Genomic DNA, 7,736 nt, shown 5'->3' on the forward strand with positions numbered 1-7,736 from the left:
ATGGCCCAAATGTGAGCTGAGGTAAAACATTGCCAGAAGCTAAGAGGGACCAAACTTTCTTCTCTCTAGCCTCTGACATGTCCATACACAGGCACTAATGCCCTCACACTTCTGCCAGTATGTACTGCCGTGTGTGTGGCAGTAGTTTTTCTAATAGTCTTATCACACCTGTCTGCCTTACTTCCTTGAGGAGGGACGGGAACCAAAGTTGACGTGTTCTAATATTGAAATTCCATTTCCCAGCTCTGGAAATTCACCACTTATGGTTGGAGGATTGGCAGTGATTGCATGGTTTAGAGGAGCACACTTCCATTTATAAGGGGTTGTCCCCGTCAGGCTGGGTTTACAGGAGGGATACCCTCCGCGAGGCTGGAGGTTGTGGTGCGTATACAGAATGTAAACTTCACTCTTGTGAACCCAGCCTACAACTAATTATGTAATGGTGCATGTATTACTAATGCAGATGACGTTTGCGTGTGTCGCCATTTCTAATTCATCTATATATTTTACTATATTATACTGCTCTGTAGTAAGCTCCGTTCTGCGCCCATATGTCTGTAGTAAGCTCCGTTCTGCTCCCATATGTCTGTAGTAAGCTCCGTTCTGCTCCCATATCTCTGCAGTAAGCTCTGTTCTGCTCCTATATCTCTATAGGAAGCTCTGTTCTGCTCCCATATCTCTGTAGTAAGCTCGGTTCTGCTGCCATATCTCTGTAGTAAGCTCGGTTCTGCTCCCATATCTATGCAGCAAGCTCAGTTCTGTTCCCATATCTCTGTACCAGCCTGTTTTTAAAGCCTGTTATGTCTGCTGCTTTAATGCAATGGTCAGAGGTAAGCAGGGAAAAGGAGGGCCACCGCAACTCAAGGGCCACTGCCTTGTGATTGCCCCCCAGGCTGAAAAGTGCCAGCCAACCCCTGCTTCACCAGCATCTTTGCTCTATACTTTCGAGTAAATAGGGTGGGCGGCTTCCAAACGAAGCAGCCCCAAGAGTGAATGTTATTTCTTTTAACTGCTACAAGGTTTCCAAATCTTGAAGCGGTTACAAGAAGTTATGCAGTCATGTGTCAAGTGTTGGCACCCTTGAAGTTGTTCCAGAAAATGAAGTATTTCTCCCAGAAAGTTATTCCAATTACACATGTTGTGTTATACACATGTTTACTTCCTTTTTGTGTATTGGAACAACACAAAAAAACAGATAAAAAAGGCAAATTGGACATAATTTCACACAAAACCCCAAAAATGGTCCGGACAAAATTGTTGCCACCTTTACAAAATTGTGGGAAAACAACTTTGTTTCAAGCATGAAATGCTTGTTCAAACTCACTTGTGGAAAGTAACAGGTGTGGGCAATCTGAAAATCATACCTGAAATCAGATAAAAAGGGGAGACGTTGACTCAATTTTTGCATTTTGTGTCTATGTGTCCCACACTAACCATGGAGAACAGAAAGAGAAGAAGAGAACGGTCTGAGAACTTGAGAATCAAAATTGTTGAACAATATCAACAATCTCAAGGTTACAAGTTCATATCTAGAGATCTTGATGTTCCTAAGTCCACGGTGCGCAACATAATTAAGAAGAAAGGTTGCAACGCAGGATAGTCCGGATGGTGGATAAGCTGCCCCAATCAAGCTCCAAAGAAATTCAAGCTGTCTGTCAGGCTCAGAGTGCATCAGTGTCAGCATGAACTATTCGATCATGTTTGAATGAACTTAAACACTATGGCAGGAGACCCAGGAAGACCCCACTGGTGACACAGACATAAAAAAGCTAGACTGCAGTTTGCCAAAATGTACATGAGAAAGACAAGATCCTTCTGAAAAACATCTTGTGAACTGATAAGACCAAGATATAGATTTTTGGTAAAGCACATCATTCTAATGCTTACCGAAAACAGAATGAAGCCTACAAAGAAAAGAGCACAGTACCTACAGTGAAATATGGTGGCGGTTCAAAGATGTTTTGGGATTGTTTTACTGTCTCAGGCACTGAATGCCTTGACTGTGTGTAAGGCATCATGAAATGTGAAGATTACACTGGTCAACAGCATTTTTGGTGCCAAAGATATTTCATCGAATTTAGGGTATTTTTGGGGTGCTGATTCTGAATATGCTATCAGTTTTGCCAGATTGGCTCAAGTTTTTGAGATTTTTGGTATCTTATTTATAGCACTTGTTGGTAAATGCGACGCATCATCTCATTAATTTCTTTGGATTAGTACTTGAACTGAGCAGTTCTCAATATAGTTTTGTGTTAATTAGTGTTCTAAAAGTTTGTTCATAGCTTGATTTTTGCACTAATTTTATGTTGTTGTCTGTTTTCCAGTGAAAAGCATGAACTCATCAAGAAGAAGTTGTCTTAACGATCCAGACTCATTCTATTACATTTGTGGTGAATACACACTGCCAAAACATAGAAGAAACATAACAGACTTCGTAAAAAAAAGTGTATTTTGCCTATTTTGGGGTTATGCTTGGGGACCAAGACAAGTTTTGGGCACCACACATAGTGTGCAAAGCATGTATCGAATTATTACGAAAATGGAGCAAAGGACAAAGAAAAAGCTTCAAATTTGGTGTTCCAATGGTGTGGAGAGAGCCAAAAAATCATCATGATGACTGTTATTTATGGTAAACACAGGTACAGGCACATCTTCACAATGAGGGACAGGCCTTCTTGCAGATTCCATGTTACTCCCATTTTCGTTTCTTATGCTTATTGAATCCTTGCACTTGCACTGCACAGAAATAACAGTCATCATGATGATTTTTTGGCTCTCTCCACACCATTGGAACACCAAATTTGAAGCTTTTTCTTTGTCCTTTGCTCCATTTTCGTCATAATTCGATACATGCTTTGCACACTATGTGTGGTGCCCAAAACTTGTCTTGGTCCCCAAGCATAACCCCAAAATAGGCAAAATACACTTTTTTTACGAAGTCTGTTATGTTTCTTCTATGTTTTGGCAGTGTGTATTCACCACAAATGTAACAGAATGAGTCTGGATCGTTAAGACAACTTCTTCTTGATGAGTTCATGCTTTTCACTGGAAAACAGACAACAACATAAAGTTAGTGCAAAAATCAAGCTATGAACAAACTTTTAGAACACTAATTAACACAAAACTATATTGAGAACTGCTCAGTTCAAGTACTAATCCAAAGAAATTAATGAGATGATGCGTCGCATTTACCAACAAGTGCTATAAATAAGATACCAAAAATGTCAAAAACTTGAGCCAATCTGGCAAAACTGATGACATATTCAGAATCAGCACCCCAAAAATACCCCAAATTCATTAAAATATTTTGGACACCAGAAAAAAAATTTTTTTTTGTTGACCTGTGTTATCAGAGGATTTTGGGTCACAATGTAGTGGCCAGTGTCAGAAAGCTGGGTTTGTGTCTTGGGTCTTCCAGCATGACAATGACCCCAAACATACTTCAAGAAGTCCCCAGAAATGGATGGATGCAAAGCGCTGGAGAGTTCTGAAGTGGCCAGTAATGAGTCCGTATCTAAATCCAATTGAACCCTTTGGAGAGATCTGAAAACTGCTGTTGGGAAAAGGCACCTTCAAGTATGAGAAATCTGGAACATTTGCAAAAGAAAAGTGATCCAAAATTTGAGTTGAGAGGTGTAAGAAGCTTATTGTTGGTTATAGGAAGCGATTGGTTGCAGTTATTTATTGCAAAGGGTGTGTAACCAAATATTAAGTTGAGTGTGGTGTTTTTTGTGTTGTTCCAATACACACAAAAGGAAATTATCATGTGTATAACTAAACGTGTAATTGCAATCACTTTCTAGGAGAAATACTGCATTTACTGTAACAATTTTAAGGGTTTCATCACTTGTGGCCATGACTGTATAATATGGAACATGTTCCCAGCAATATCGCTTTGACTTTGAAGGGCATTACGGTGTGTTAATTTTGATCCAGGCTTTATCAGCCTAAAAAATATATTGTGTGCACATATTCTTTAGGCCGGCTTCACATGTCAGTTGCAGATTGCGGTTCCATTACAATAAATGTGTCTTTTCACATGCCCTTTTTTTGTGAACCGATTTTCTGAAACAAAAAAAAACAGTGTAGGGATTCACACTCTCAGCTAGGAATTAGGTAACGTTCACACAGACAATGTGGTTTGGTCCAAACATATGCAGTTTTATTGCTTTCATAAAGGATTCAAAACCAAAACAGCCTCTTCTGCACACAAAGGTATAACAGCAAATAAACCGTTCATTCAGCAGGCACATATATGTCAGTGCGGGCTCACCCAAACAGATTACAGTCCTTTCTCCTGGAGCAACCTTTACACACTGAAGTGGTACAGTCCCACCAGTCTCAGTATCACCATCAGCCTGGGCTCCGGCAGCTTCCAGCGCCAAACAGAAGTGTTCAAGCCCATGCACAGTTCACACCGAAGAGGCTGCAGCTTTCACACATTACTATGCAGCTCTAACACCCAGACTGCTCAGCTTTCCTAGCTGACCTGTGCAGTCTCCATATAGAGAAAGACATTGACTTGTCTCTCTCCCATCAGCAACTCACATTTTGGCTGGTCACTCACGAGCTTCACCACACTCCACTCTGCTCAACATCCAGCAGACTGACACAAGGTGAACCCATTTCCTGGTGCTTAGTCAAAAACGAGCCAGGTGTGTTTAATTAGGACCTTCAGTGCTAGAATTTAATACATCCTTCTTTAACCCCTTCACGACTGATGACATGCATTTACATCATAACTACCTTTGATGTGGGCTCATACGCTGAGCCCGCTTCTTTCCCAGCATGTTTAATCAGCCATCAACTGCCTCTAACAGCCACAGATGGATCAGAGATCCACCTGTGGCTGTTAACAAGTAAATGCAGATTTCAACCAATGACAGCAGCATTTAACAAGAGCAGACAGGAATCGCGTCATTGATCCCGCCCATCGGCGTGCCCGTCACATGATCTCGATGAGCTGATAGGTTGTGATGACAGCCGGGGTCTACTGAAGACCCCTATGCCTCTCATCACGATCCTCCTGTGAATGCCGGAATCATATTGCCTGGTCAGTTTGACCATATATTGAACATAGTAAATAAAAATCATTGTGGAATTGCACTTTTTTTTGCTTTTTCACTGTACTTGGAATTTTTTTCATGTATTCCAGTACGGTATGTTGTAAAATGAATGGTGCCATTCAAAAGTAAAACTCATCCCGCAAAAAACAAGCCCTCACACGGCTATATTGACATAAAAATAAAAATGTTATGGCTCTTGGAAAAATGGGAGGAAGAAAACGAAAAAGCGCCCGGGAGTGAAGTTGTTAATAAGTGTTGTGAGACCAACGATCAATTCTCTTTTATTAGTCAGCACATGACTAAAAGCATGCAAATCACATAAATGCAGTGATGGGACGACCACTGATACAGACATTGCCAAATCATGACAGTGTGTGACGCGCACAGTCTGCAGTCACAGAGTGACCGCAAACTTTAGTGGGTTTTTTGCCCCTTTACCCGCTGACCTCAAATGAGGAAACCTCTAAGAAGAATACTGCACACTTGGTCCCATGGTTGCACACTACTGGCATTGATAAACATACTTTCTTTGAGGTCACATCCTTTTCTGAGAGCAGTGAGAAACCCAGGTTACATAGGTCTGCAGTGACTTTGAATGCACAATCCAATTTCTGTAAGTAAGAATACAGCGCACAGTGAAGTCCCAGTGACAGCGCAGATCTCTTCTATTTCAGGAATCCTCTGAAGAAAGCAGAGCAGGATGAATGTAAGCCTTTGATCCTTGTTTAACTCTTAACCAGTGTGATTTGCCTCTTCTAACTGCTTGCACCACGTCCCCTCTACCAGTAAGCACATATATGGCGATCCTACTCAATACTTTTATTTACAAATTAGGTAATTTGCTTTGAAGATGTCCACCCAAAATACCCAATTGATCATATACAGCTCTGGCAAAAATGAAGAGACCACCACATCAAAACCCCGTCATGGGCAGCCCAATCTCCAGACCTGAACCCCATTGAAAACCTCTGGAATGTAATCAGGAGGTTGATGGATATTCACAAGCCATCAAACAAAGAAGAACTGCTTACATTTTAGTACCAGGAGTGGCATAAGGTCACCCAAAAGCAGTGTGTTTTTACATTAGTATTGTTGTTTCTATTAACTTGTTTTCTTTGTGTTATTTGAGGTCTGAAAGCACATTTTTTTTTTTTAATTTTGACCATTTTTCTTTGTCAGAAAAACAATACAAAATGTATTGCTTGGAACTTTGGAGCCTGTTTGCTCGGGAGATGTCTTTGAAGTAAAAGATATACTTACCAAGAAGAGGGTGAGAGGGAGAGCTTTCTTTCTAATTGACTGGAGGGGCTTTGGTCCTGAGGAGAGGTCTTGGGAACCTCGGGAAAACATCCAAGCACCCCGTATTCTGGCAAGATTTCTTTCCGGCCTTAAGAAGAGGGCTTGTAAAGAAGGGGGTACAGTCACACTGCTCCCTCATACTTACCTTCCTTCGGCGTCCCGGCTTGTCTTTCGAACCCCAGCGCGCCGCTCAGCGTCCTCACTTCCAGTCTTGCAACCGGCTCCGGGATCTTCTCACATGCGCATGCGCACCTCACAGCTTAGACCGCGGCTGCGCGCACCGCTGGTTCCTTATGCCACCAGAGGCTCCTGACCCGGAAGACCTGCGGTACGTACTGGGTATATCAGGCAGCCTCTACCTGTAGGAGGTGCCCGATTATCACTTGTGCTCTCTAGTGATTTTGGCCTTCATATGTTACTCTGTGTCCCCGTGTCTTCTGATTCCCTGCTTCCTGTATATACCCGATTTATCTTATCCCCGAGTAACCTTTCTCCTTCCATTCTTTTGTTCCTTCTAGTGCCCGTCTTCCCTACTCCTCTCTAGTCTCTGGTTCTCTTCCGTACCTGTGGTCTATTTGGTTCTTCCTGGCCGTCCCTCCTGTATCCTGTACCCCGCCATACTTCAGGTCTTGCCCCTTCTCCCTAGCAATCCCTGACCAGTTGTCCTTCTTGTGTCTCCAATGGGCCATTCCTTGGTACCGGCCATCGCGGTGATAGTCTCCCTTGGGCCTGCTCCTGACGCTCTCAGTATAGAGGGTGGTCCTCATTAGGTTAGTTCACCCGAGGGAGGTTAGTCACCGCGATCCAGTGTGTTCACCCTTGGAGTTCCACAGATTGTCACACTAGCTGATGGTTGCCCTCTCTTGCCCATCAATAATGTATATTTAAAGCACCACTCCAGCATTTGTTTTTTCTATTTCAGTACTGGAGTGGTGTCACTAATCTAAGTTCTCGCCCCTAGTGTTCTACTTACCAGCCGCCGTCTTCAGCTGTTTCCGGCAATGCTCCAGTCACGTGCTGCCATCTTGCAACAGCAACTTTTGTCTGACTAGAAGTCAGAGGTAACGGCCACAAGCTCTCAGTGCAAGTCTATGAGATCCTTGTTCTGGCCTTGTTCTGCCCCTCATAGACTTACATTGACTTTTGACCTCCAACTCACCCAGCAAACACTGGAGACCGACCGGAGCAGCGCCAGGAACAGCTGAAGATGGCGGCTGGTAAGTATAAGACTGGGGACAGGGAATATAGATTTTAAGCATCGCTTCAGTGCTGAACGTCCCCCCCCCCCCCCCGCTGGAGTGGTGCCTTAACAGAAGCACAAATGTTGCATGCAGAGTGAAGTAATAGAGTGAACATATGAAAAGCACAATA

This window comes from Ranitomeya variabilis, chromosome 5, assembly GCF_051348905.1.
Source record: "Ranitomeya variabilis isolate aRanVar5 chromosome 5, aRanVar5.hap1, whole genome shotgun sequence".
Taxonomy (NCBI): Eukaryota; Metazoa; Chordata; class Amphibia; order Anura; family Dendrobatidae; genus Ranitomeya; species Ranitomeya variabilis.